The sequence below is a fragment of the Trichechus manatus genome, unplaced genomic scaffold (genome assembly GCF_000243295.1).
Source record: "Trichechus manatus latirostris isolate Lorelei unplaced genomic scaffold, TriManLat1.0 scaffold00026, whole genome shotgun sequence".
NCBI classification, from domain to species: Eukaryota; Metazoa; Chordata; class Mammalia; order Sirenia; family Trichechidae; genus Trichechus; species Trichechus manatus.
In genome coordinates, this window is record NW_004443962.1 from 8,539,742 (window position 1) to 8,553,061 (window position 13,320).

The 13,320-nt window shown below is 44.0% G+C and overlaps 1 protein-coding gene and 1 non-coding gene across 2 annotated transcripts in view; both read right to left on the reverse strand.

Annotated features, from left to right (window-relative positions):
* The window catches only part of KALRN (kalirin RhoGEF kinase), a 789,193-nt gene that overhangs the window by 739,741 nt on the left and 36,132 nt on the right, over nucleotides 1–13,320 (reverse strand). The window lies entirely within an intron of this gene.
* On the reverse strand, nucleotides 8,389–8,490 carry LOC111820099 (U6 spliceosomal RNA). Its single transcript, XR_002823629.1, has one exon. It is a non-coding gene; the product is annotated as a U6 spliceosomal RNA (small nuclear RNA).

Genomic DNA, 13,320 nt, shown 5'->3' on the forward strand with positions numbered 1-13,320 from the left:
TGGAGGCCTTGGTAGCTGTGGACCGTTAGGCCTTCGGACTAACCTTTTCCTTGTATCCTGTTCTCTTCATTCTCGCTTGCTCCCGAAGGGATGAGACCAGTGGAGTATCTTAGATGGCCGCTCACAGGCTTTTAAGACCCCAGACACTACTCACCAAGGTAGAATATAGAGCATTGTCTTTATAAGCTGTGTAGATTCAGTTTTTTAAAAAAATTTATTATATTGTTGTTAAGAATATGCACAGCAAAACATACACCAATTCAACAGTTTCTATAGGTATAATTCAGTGACACTGATTACATTCTTCCAGTTGTGCAAACATTCTCACCCTCCTTTTCCAAGTTGTTCCTCCCTAATTAACATAATCTCTCTGCCCCCTAAGGTTCCTATCTAATCTTTCTAGCTGCTATGGTCAATTTGATTCCATATATATAGATCTTAAAAGAGCACAATGCTCCAAACTCCCTGAGAAACCGAATTACTGGGCTGAAGGCTGTGGGGACCGTGGTCTCAGGGGGCATCTAGCTCAACTGGCATAACATAGTTTATAAAGAAAATGTTCTGCATCTTACTTTGGTGGTAGCGCTGGGGTCTTAAAAGCTTGTGATACTCTAAGATGCTCCACTGGTCCCACCACATCTGGAGCAAGAGAGAATGAAGAAAACCAAAGACACAAGGAAAAGATTAGTCCAAAAGACTAAGGGACCACAACTACCACAGCCTCCACCAGACTGAGTCCAGCACAACTAGATGGTACCCAGCTACCACCACTGACTGCTCTAATAGGGATCACAACAGAGGGTACCAGACAGAGCTGGAGAAAAATGTACAACAAAATTCTAACTCACAGAAAAGATCGGAATTACTGGTCTGACAGAGACTGGAGAAACCCCAAGAGTCTGGCCTCCAGACACTCTTTTTAACTCAGTACTGAAGTCACTCCTGAGGTTCACCTTTCAGTCAAACATTAGACAGGCCCATAAAACAAACAATAATACACACAGCTGAGCCATGTATATGAGACTAAATGGGCACACCAGCCCAGGGGCAAGGACGAGAAGGCAAGAGGGAACAGGAAAGCCGGTAATAGGGAAGCCAAGGTCGACAAGAAGAGACTGTTGACATGTCGCAGGGTTGGCAACCAATGTCACAAAACAATATATGTATTAATTGTTTAATGAGAAACTAATTTGCTCTGTAAACCCTCACCTAAAGCACAATTTAAAAAAGTGTAAAAAGTAAAAACAAAAAAAACCCCACAATGCTCAAGGCAGACATTCTTTACTAGTTAAGCTAAATTACTGTTTGATTTTAAGAAGACTTTGGGGGAATATTTTTGGTTTAAGGTTTAAAGATTATCTCAGGACAACAGTTTCAGGGATTCATCCAGCCTCCATTGCTCCAGAAAGTCTGGATTCCATGAGAATTTTAAATTCTATTCTGCATTTTCCCCTTTTGATCAGAATTCTCCTATAGAATCTTAGATCAAAATGTTTAGTATTGGTAGCCAAGCACCATCCAGTTCTTCTGGCCTCATGGCAAAGGAGGTAGTTGCTCATGGAGGCAATTAGCCACACATTCCACTTCCTCCTTCTTTTCCTGACTTCCTTCTTCCTCTGTTGCTCCAAGCAAATAGAAATCAATTGTTGTGCCTTGGATGGCTGCTTGCAAGCTTTTAAGATCCCAAGCACTACTCACTGAACGAGAGGGTAGAACAGAAGCACTAAAAATGTTATTAGGCCAATTAACCAGGACACCCCATGAAACCATGACCCTAAACCTCCAAACCAAGGAATCAAATCCCATGAGTTGAGGTGCTTGGTTGTACATAAGCAGCCTCAGCAGCTACTCTTTTTTCTTTTTTTGGTCATTGTTGTAAATATATCTATCACACAACCTTTGTCAATTCAACTTTTTACAGGTGTACAACTTATTGAGAGAAATTACATTAATCAGCTGTACAAAACTACCCTTAATCAGTGGGATTGTTCCATCACCGTAAACCAGAGGTCAGTACTCCATAAGCAATAATCCCCCCCTCCCCTCCTACTGAAACTGATATACGAAGCAAGATACCAGAGGAAGGAAACGTCAAGCTTATATTTTGTTTAGCTTCTACTGTATGAAAAACACTGGGATAGTCACTAAGACTTACCAAAAGTTTCCAACTGTCCCCTAGGAGCTCAGCATCTGTCTAGCTGAAAGAAAACACCCAACACATGTGTTCGTGCTAGGAAGTTTGGGAAGACAAGTGATGGAATGTGTTCAGAGAGATCAGTTGGAAACAGTGCTGTCATAGAAGACCTTCTTCCCCGTATGGAGTGGGACAATGCTGGAGCCTCACAGAATGGACAGACTATGAATAGACCATGGCTAGGATGGTGTCTTAGTCATCTAGTGCTGCTCTAACAGAAACACCATGAGTGGATGGTTTTAATAAGGAGAAATTTATTCTCTCACAGTCCAGTAGGCTACAACTACAAATTCAGGGCATCAGCTCCAGAGAAGGCTTTCTCTCTCTGTCGGCTCTGGAGGAAGGTACTTGTGATGCATCAGTCTTCCCTTGGTCTGGAAGCATCTCAGCACAGGAACCTCAGGTCCAAAGGACATGCTCTGCTCCCGGCACTGCTTTCTTGGTGGTGTGAGGTTCACATGTGTCTCTGCTAGCTTCTCTCTTTTACATCTCAGAAGAGATTGGATTAAGAAACTATCTAATCTTGTAAACCTCATCACTATAACCTCATCATAGTGATAGAGTTTACAACACGTAAGGAAGTTACATCAGATTTACAAAATGGTACACAATCATACAATACAGGGAATCATGACCCAGCCAAGCTGACAGATATTTTGGGGGGACACAATTCAATCCATGACAGATGGAAAGGATATTTAAGCAAAGGTTCCAGCAGGAGCAAAGACTTGGAGTCTAGACCGAGCATGTTGTATTCTCATGACAGTAAAGAAAGAGATCCAGCAGGTTTTCCCCAAGGACCTGGCAAAACTACGCACCTGGCTACTTCCTGGACATTTTACGATGGATGATAGAGCTTGGTGCTCAGGGAAACTGCCATGGCACTGAGGCATCCCCCACCCCACATATGCAGGCATGGCAAGAGTCAGGTTCTCAGATTTCTCTCTTCCCTCATGCTCTGTGTCCCTGGGGAATTCTCATCTGGACTGTACTAGGTTCTGGTTACTCCATCACTCCTGCAGCCTTCATCACTCCTCTCCATAAAGGCTGGTCCAGCTACTCTTGGTGTTAAAGGGCTGGAATGTACATTCTCACTGTGCCGTCATGGTCTCTGCCTTCGCTCTACTCACTCTTTTATGGTGGTCTTTGTACATAAACATTGGTGAGCAAGCCCCCAGAAATCAGGGATCAAATCCATCAAACTGTACTAACCTCAGTCCTACCTTCATCTCATTTTTCCTACCCTAATTTTCCTTTGCCCCTATTTCATCCACTTATTTTAAATTCTATTTTATTTTGTTGTAGTACATATTTTCTATGAGCTGCTTTAATTCCTTTTTGAAGCAAGGTGATATCTAAATACATGCCTGCTGGTCTAGTCCATTTTCACAACAGCATGAGAGAGGTGCTCTGGCCTCTCCTCCAGGGATACCTTGGCCACTCATCAAGTCCCCAAATTCCCAAATTCATTTTTCCAGGCCTAGGCCAAATATCACCTTTCCTATAAGCCATTCCCTAACTCCCCTCAGATAAAGCTAACCTCTCTCCTCGCTGAACTTCAACTGCATGTGGTTTCTGCCCCATCATAGCGCTTACCCTATTCCACACTGCAATCCACCCTACACACTGCTTAAAAAAATAATAATAATTTCTAAAGCAAAGAAGCCCTATCATGTCATTCCCTTGCTCAAAAAGACTCAGAGGCTCTCCATTGCACAATGAAGGACTCTCTCACTTTACCACCAATTTACCTTTCTAGTTTGATTTCCTATTTTTGTCGTACACGCCTGCTAATCCTGCTTTTCCTCAAGCATCCTCCATCGTTTGCTACAAGAGAGCAGCTTCTCTCCAGCGCTGTCCCTGGGCTGTGCACTATGTAAAGGGATACACATGTAGACTCAGCATCTGGGACATCCCCAGTCTCTTGGACATTTTCATTATGTTCCCTTAGTATTTCTCCTCTTCCTCCTATATTATGTCTCCATGAATTTATTTTTCCCCCAGGGTGGTGCAATAGAAAGAATATGGACTATGCAACTACACATATAGGCAATCCGTGTTCAAATCCTAGCTCTGCCACTTAAATAGCTGTGTGATTACAGGCAAGTTTCTACCTCTCTGAGTCTCTGCCTCTTTACCTTAAAATGGGACTACAGAAGTTATTTTGAAGATTAAATGAGATATTTGTGAAAATCCCCAGCCTTATGCCAACCATATGGAAGGTGCTCAATAAATACTAGGTATGATCATTGTCATTGTTATTATTCATCCTTCCGCGTCCTGAAAGGCAAATGCAGGAAGTAGGGCTCCCACTTCATGGCTTAGGTCTCCAGTCCCAACAAAGGGACTGCTCAGGGCCTGGAGGCCCTTTCCACATCACAAATCATGTTGCTTCCTCATGCACCAAATGGAAAGTGCCACATTGCTCCCGCCTCAGATCATCAGTGTGGGCTCCTCTTCACTCCTCTCCCATTTCTCCAAGCTCCATGATTTTTTTTCCTTTAGTATAAATGATATGTCCCAAATGCATGTCAATAAGCATTATTCAACTGTTGGGACAATGGGTCTACATCAATAAATACATAATATTCACCAGGCTTCTCTATCATCTCCAGATATGACAGTAGACAGGGATGGGAAGACCTGATCTTGCCGTAAAAAGTGAACTGGTAGTTTGTGATGGAGGCAGGCAGGGAAGGGGTTTTTGCTCTAGGTACCTCATATCTGAGTCTCCAGGCTAAATACAAATATTGAGTATGCTGAGCAGAGTCAAGGATGCACTAGATGAACTCTAAAGGTTAATTCTCACTATAGCACACTATAGCAAAAGGGCCTCCCAAGGACTCAGAATGTAAGTATAGTCTGGGGCTGTCATTGGTATCATTGAGTTGACAAACATGCTGGCTTTAGTCTTAATTTCACAAAGTGGTCTGGAATCTTCATGTCACTGTGTCACTGGGGCTGCTACCTGTGGAAAGGTAGGTTACTGGGTGGAGGCTGACAAGGGCCTGTGAAAGTATGCTTTAGTTCCACACATGGAAATGTGTAGTCCCCTTCATGAAGGAAGTCCATGCCCCTAACCGCCACCTCTAATAGATTCCAGAACTGGGATATGGTTGAGTTACCCAACCTTTCTCATCCTGCCCTCCACGGTGAAGGGATTTTCAAGGTTAAAGGAGGCCCTAGCTGGGGAAAAGAAGTCAAGTTTCCTTGTGTGCGACACTAGCTGGACTTTACAGGGATCAGACTCACAGTTGGGTCTTCTTGAGGCCACTCGCTAACCAACTGAGCCAACAGCACAGACCCTGAGAAGGTACATGCGGTAGGTACATCAGAAGGCAGGTGGGTAGGTAGGATATTATGTTAGGAGCCTCTTAAGCTCTGTCTTCACATCTCATAGTCAAGTGGAGATAATGCAATGATCCAATTATTCAGGCTCATGAAGATGGGCAAATGAAGGTAGTTCTAGTGGGACAAAAAGTCACTTGAGGGCTCTCTGGTTCCCTTTTTCTTTGGAAGGAAAACAAGTGGCCTTAGTTGCTTTTTATCGCCAAAGTCTAGAAATTGAGGTACATAAATACAAAATATAAACTCAGCCTGAATACACAAGGGATATAATGTGTGTTTGCTCTGTTATTAAAATTTAATGTCTACTATATTAAAGTCTCCTCTACAGAAAACAAGAGAAACAAACAAAATGAGGGGGATGGATGACACCAAGTACAGACAGTAAGTAAGCAAGTAGCTCGTGAGACATATTAGACACAGTCAAAATAAGCAGAGCATACATGGGCTGAAGAGAAGCTAGGAAGGGGAAAAAGGACCAAGTAGACACCTAATATTTATGTCATACATCAAACGCTCATTGGTGACACCCATTCAGGCCCCACAAGCCTTCTGTCTGCACCATGCACGTAAATCCATAGCTGTTCACCAGGTTAGCTGGTGAGCTACTGCAGTTGGCCAGGCTTACTTGCCCCCAGCGTCTCTCCAAAAAACCATGTGTTGGTCACAGCCACCTTCTGCCTGCTGTGCCCTCTTGCTCAGTCTCAATTCTGTTCTCATAACCACATCATCAGCAGGGAAGACTGACACAGCAGAGAGACAGACAGCATAGTGTAATAACCCTTGCGTAACATAAAGTATGTAGTTCTTCCACCCACTTGTACCTTATCCTAAGTGTATAAACCTATCCCATCACTTTCTTCTTTGTTTTTTGCTGTATGTTTTACACTGAATCAATAAACCATATGATCTGAGCATCCTAATTTGGCTCTGAGCTTTCTGTTCCATGACCTGTGGTTAGGGTGCCAAGTACGTGTAAATCATACTTAAAGGCCACCATTGCATCAAAGTAATTTCCCATCACAACTGGGGTGAGGTAGGATGAAGTAGGGGGGGAAGAGTTAAGGTCAGGGGATGGAGAAAGAGAGGAAAGGTGCCACGTTTGAGGTCAGGTAAGATTAGGGCCCCAAGGAAAGATCATTTATCTGAGAGCCAGGACATGAATGTCCTCTTTCTGGCTCTGTCACTAAGAAGCTGGGGACTAACCACACTGCCTCTCTGGAACTCTGTTTTCTTATCTGTAAGAATGAGGTGGCGTCCCTGGGTGGTCCAAATGGTTAAAACACTTGGCTGCTAACTGAAAGGTTGGAGGTTCAAGTCTACCCCAAGGTGTCTCAGAAGGAAGCCCTGGCAGTCTACTTCCGAAAGATCATAACCAATGAAAAATCCTATGGAGCACAGATCTACTCTGACACAACATGGTGTCTCCATGAGTCAGAATCAACTTGACGACAACTGTTCCTTCTGCGGCGCCACTGGGTGGTTCAAACCGAGGACCCACACCTTTGTAAAGATTCCTCTTATCAAACCTTACTCAGATTACCCAACATGGCTGTGCCATCTGTGTCCTGCTGGAACCCTGACTGGTCTACCTATCAAACCCACTTTTCCCCTAGTCCCATCTCTGAACCCTGGAAGTCTCTGCACCTATGCAACTCAGCACATTCAGGACTTTCTCTGGTGCAGTTGCATTCCCAGACAGAAGCTGAGCTCTCTCTTTTCCTATAGTCCTCTTCATCCAGACCTGCAACATCATCTGTTCCACTTGGGGGAAGAAAAAAGGCACCACAATGACTAAGAAAATCAGCTCTGGATGAGCAACACAACGTTCATGTCATTATCTAGTATGCTTTACCACCCAACCCGGTGACTCAACATTTTCTTCTGGGAGACAACCTTGCCGCCCCTCAGAGCAATGTCTTCTATTCTCTCTGACAACACCCAAGCCATCCTTCCTGGGAAGAGGGTGTCATCAGGGATCCTGGATCCTCAGCAATCCCAACTCCACTGCTGCTTCCAGCACAGACTTGAAAGTGGCCCAGCTTGGATGCCTTGTCTGGCTTCTGGAGATGTTGTGTTCTCTCTGTCCCAGTCTAAGTGTATCATCTCAACTTCTTGAGATGTTTTCTTTTAAACAATAATGCTGTCATTGTTGTGTGTCATTGAGTCAATTCCAACTCATAGCAACCCTATGTGACAGAGTAGAACTGCCCCAAAGGGTTTCCTAGACTGTAATCCTGATGGGAGTAGATCTCCATGTCTTTTCTCCCACTGAGCGGCTGGTGGGCTTGAACCGCCAACCTTTCAGTTAGCAGTGGGGTGTTTAACCATTGCGCCACCAGTGCTCCTTTTTAATAATAATAGTAGTGACAATAAAACAGCTATCCAGTATTTACGTACCAGACACTGTTGTAAGCATTTTATGTTAAACAATTCAATCTGCACCCAACCCTACGTGGTAGGTACCTTCATCATCCCCATTAAAAATGGCACAAAAAGGGTAAGACCCATGCCAGGATTTAGGCCCAGGCAGTCTGGCTCCAGAGCCTGCACTTTTTTTCTCTTTTAAAATGTTTTACTATGAAATGTTTTAATCATACAGAAAGTAGAATGAATAGTATATATCTACCATAGTCCTCATATACCCATAACCTAGATTTAACAATTTTTGCTGAATTATTTCAAAGTGAATTATAGACATCAGGACATTTCACCCATAAATATGAGACTCTTAAAAATGAGGACATTTTCTTATCCATCATACCATTATCACATCTTATAAAATTAATAATAATTCCTTAATATCATATAATAACCAGTCTATATTGAAATTTCCCCAACTGTCCCTCCAAAATATGGAACCCTTCATGAATTTGCATGTCTTCCTTGCACAGGGCCAGGTTAGTCTTTTTTGAGTTATTCCAGTTCTAGTTAATATGTTGCTGAAGCATCACCCCCATCACCGCCATGCTATACGCTTCTTGCTGTGCTTTTCCCGCTTAAATAGTCCTTAGAAATGAAAAACCTTCTCTGTTATTCCAGTTCTCCTTCTACTCAGTTCTCATATGTCTAGGGAAAACAAGCCTTTTCTGAGTGGACAAGACTCACCTCCCCAATTTAATCACTGCCCCACTGCAGCCATGACCATGTGAGGGACACACACATGTTGTTGTTAGGTGCCGTTGAGTTGGTTCTGACTCATAGCAAGCCTGTGTACAACGGAATGAAACACTGCCTGGTCCTGTGCCATCCTCACAATCATTGCTATGCTCAAGCCCACTGTTGTAGCCACTGTGTCAATCCATCTTGTTGAAAGTCTTCCTATTTTTCACTGGCCCTCTACTTTACAGAGCATGATGTCATTCTCCCTCCTGATAACATGTCCAAAGTATGAGAGCTCGGTTTATGTCCATGGCAAGCAACTCAAGGAACGGGGAAAGGATGAAAGGACTTAGAATAGGAAGCTCCTGAAGAGCAGGGCAGGGGTCTCCCTGGGGTAAGTAGCATTGCCAAGAGGGGAAGAATTTGTCAAAATTTGCTCCACATCTTTGCCTTGGGCACTCTTGTTCTGGAAACAGCGTGTTTGTAACTCAGGTGGTATCAGACAGAAAGGAAGAAGCGAAGAACAGACCACAGAACATTTTATGTGTCTGCCTCCCCACAATCCACAATACAGCAAGGCTAGGTCATTCCTAGATACAGAGAGCCACCTTTGAGATTCTAGACCTCAAACCAAAAGGCAGTCCTAATATACACACCACATTCTCTTCCTCAGTGTTCAGCTAATCAGTTCATGCACCGATCAGGTGTCTTTGGGCACTTCTCAAAAATCTTTAAATTTCTCCCTGGACAGGCAGTGTGTGCAATGGGAGGTGGACAAAGGCAATGGGTCATCACTACTATTGCTTTTCTTCCTGCTTCTGACCTCTCTGATGAAGGAGAAAGAGGACGAAGAAAAAAGCAGAAGGCGGCTTCACTAAGTTTTCCATGTCTACAACTCAGGAGCCGAAAGTCCCTCACATACCTCTAAATACCAAAATCACACATCCTGCCTCTGAAGTGCTGCCAGAGAAGAAGCACATCATCTCATTTATTTATTAAAAAAAAAAAAAAGAAGAAGAAGAAGTAACCTCTCACCATCTCTCAGCAGTTTAAACTCCTACTTGTTCTCTAAGGCTTAATCAAAATTATCTCCTGAGTTCTGTCCCCCTCATCAATGCTTCCTTAGCTTGCAGTGATGACCCAATTGCAGGATGCGTCAGGATGAGCCATAATTATCTGTTTCCTTAGTTGTCTCCCCCGCTAGATTCAGCTCCTTCAGACCAAAACTATGTTTTATTTATCCCTGTACTCTCAACCCTTAACACTGGGCCTACCATACATCAGTCATCTAACAAGCGTTGGTCAAAATGAACTGTATTCTAGTACTTCTTCCAAAACTATCTTCTGTGTCTGCTAAAAGCACTAGAGTGTATTTTTCTTTACTTTTTTAAAAATCCTCAATTGCTTCTCAGAAGCTCACTTAATAGCTGAAGTAACCAGAAAACACTACACATCCAGAGAACTGTGTCTCTGTTATAGAGAATATGCCTGTCTCTTACTAGAGTCCTGGCGGTGCAGTGGTTAAGAGTGTAGCTGCTAACCAAAAGGTCAACAGTTCAAATCCAACAACTGTTCCTTGGAAACTCTGTGGGGCAGTTCTACTCTGTTCTATAGGCTTGCTATGAATCAGAATCGATTTGACGGCAACATTTTTGGTTTTGTTTTTTATTAGAGTTGTATGTGTCCAATTATTTTATGCCATGACCCCTGATGGGTTATCCCAGTCTTTTTCGATTCTCACAACACCAAAGTGGGTGCTTTACATGTGGTACATCCTCCAAAAGTGCTTGTTGAATTGACCTGACGGTGTCCATGGTCCGAGCTCCCTAGAAAAGTTGACTCTCTGCCAGATACAGCTACAGTGCATTTGAATTATATTAAGTAACTGACAAAGTTCAAGCTAGGAAGAAAATTACCCATTGTCTTAGTTATCTAGTGCTGCTATAACAGAAATACCATATACGGGTGGCTGTAACAAATTTATTTTCTCACAGTTTAGGAGGCTAGAAGTCCGAATTCAGGGCACCAGCTCTAGGAGAAGGCTTTCTCTCTCTATCGGCTCGAGGAAGGTCCTTGTCTCTTTGAGCTTCTCCTGGGAGATCTGCAGGTGGCTTGGCATCTCTTGTCCCCCATCTCTGCTTCTCACTTCTCGCTTGCTTGTTTAATCTCTTTTATATCTCAAAAGAGATTGACTCAAAACACACCCTACATTAATCCTGTCTCATTAACATAACAAAGACAACCCATTCCCAAATGGGATTATAACCACAGGCATTAAAAAAAAAACATTGTTACCAAGTCAGTATCGACTCTACCCTACAGGACAGAGTAGAACTGGCCCATAGGGTTTCCAAGAAGCAGCTGGCAGATTCGAACTGCCAACCTTTTGGTTAGCAGCCGCGATCTTAACCACTGTGCCATCAGGGCTCCCCCAACAGGCACAGAGGTTAGGATTCACAATACATAATTTGGGGGGGACAAAATTCAACCCATACCACTAATTCTTCCTGGAAGTGGGCTGAGAGAAGGGCCTTCTTGCCCCAAATTTACAAACATCTTGTTCTAAATACTGGCATCTGTTTGCCTCCAGCTTGCTGCCCCCAGTGTTTGCCAACTGGCCTAGAATGTTTGTGCCTTTACCAACCATCTTCCCCCATCGCACCCACATTACTTCCTTTCCCAAGCTGGCAACTTCACAGGCACTACCGTGTAAGCACTAGGCAAGCATCAAGGGCAAATACTCTCCTCCATGCCCACCAGCCCTGCAACCCAGACAAGCCCACCATTAAAGTGGCCCAGTGGTTCCCCAACCTGGCAAAAGTGCCAACTGTTACTCTAATTACAGGCCTCACTGTCCTCCCCTCCTCTGCCTCTCTTCCCATTGCCCTCTTAAATCACATATAGTCTGTCTGTCACGACACCCTGAAAGACACTGAATGCCCATTCCAAGCCCAAGAGTCTTCTGGAGACAGACTGATCAGCCTTCCTTTGGTCTTCCTCTTCCCCACGGCCTCCAGGTGTTTGGCTCTGTTGACCATTTCCACTCTCTTTTCTCTGAGTCTCCTCACTTCAAGCTGTCCTGGCTCTCCTCCTGCCTGCTCAAGCTCTCCTTAGATGTTTCATTGGCTCCTCCTTCCCTCCCACTCTCTAACTCTGAGCAGTCCTCAAAGTCAAACTCTTAAGTGTTCTGTGCAGCTCTCTCCACACACTCCCCATGTGCTCCTCAGGAGCTCATCCACCTCCTGGGACGACTCTGCAGCCCTATTCAGATACACCTTTGTAACCTGACCCTGCTAATGCCAGTAAATTTCCATTAGGCCTTAAACTAGCCCAGATCAGATTGGCATGCCCCACATGCATGCGTAGTAGGGCCAGCTGTGACTGCTAATTGACCTCAACAGAGGACGCAGCAACAAGAGGAACGAATCAGAAGGAAAATCATCAGCCGGACCCTATTTCAAAGCGAGATGTCCAGCAAGAACCAGTCACCTCCTGTTTCCTGGCCACCTTCTAGACTTTTCCCTTCCCAGAACACCTGCCCCACTGCCATCTTGTTGCCCAAATCACGTATAAGCCCCACTTCCCCGTAGCTTGGGGAACTGGGTCTGAGGAACCTCCTCCCAGCTCCTTGCTCTGCACATTGCAATAAAGTTACTTTCTCTTTCTCAAAGACCTGTGTCCAGATAATTGGCAAGTCTCAGAGCGCCAGACAACAACCCACCTTTCGGGATCAGTAACACCTTCTTACACTTAAAAATGTGCCTCATTCTTTTTCCTTTATACCCTCAGTGCTCTAAGGTGACCAACTCCTAATCCTACATCAGGTACTCCCAAATCCATAGCTCAACCCTGTCCTCTACTGTACACCTCAGTCCCACAGTCCCAAATGTCTCCTGGACAACTGAATTTGAATCACCTGCTATTACCACAACCCTCTCCAAATTAGCTCCCTTTCCTAATGTCCTCCATTCTTCCTCATGCCTCCACTTTTCTAAGCAGCAAGGAAATGTGTGGCCTTAAAAAAACAAGAGAAAGTAATTAGAGAAGAGAACCAGTTGAGACACCTTTGTATTTGGAAAGTAGCAAGAAAGTATTAACACCTACAACTCTAACACAGAGGTTAAAGATGTAGATTTCTAGGACTCATCTCCAGAGTTTTCTATTCAGGAAGTCTGGGCTAGGACCCAGGAATCTGCATTTTAACCATGCCCCAAGTGATTCCAATGCAAACAGGCATAAGTCATATTCTGGGAAAGACTAGATTTTAGCAGTCGGGTATAGAATAAAGCAGACAGGGCTAAAAATGTGAAAATGCCCAAAGGTGGCTTTAAATAGAAGCAATAAACTGTTATAGAGCTCTGTTGTTTAGAGATTTTTATTAAAACCAGAGAACTGGGATAGACCTCAAAGATTATCTGGTCTAACTTCTTCATTTGACAGAATTGAAACTGAGGCCAAGAGGCGTTTATCTACCTACTGCGGCGTAAAGGACCTAGTTTTACCCTAAGTAAGGTGGCCTTTGTCCTTGGCTCTGGAGAAATAAACCTTGGAGCAATTGGGGCACCTTAGCCTGGGACTTCTGGTGGCATAGTGGTTAAGACCTCAGCAGTTCAAATCCACCACCCGCTCCTTGGAAACCCTATGGGGCAGTTCTACTCTATCCTATAGGGCCACGATGA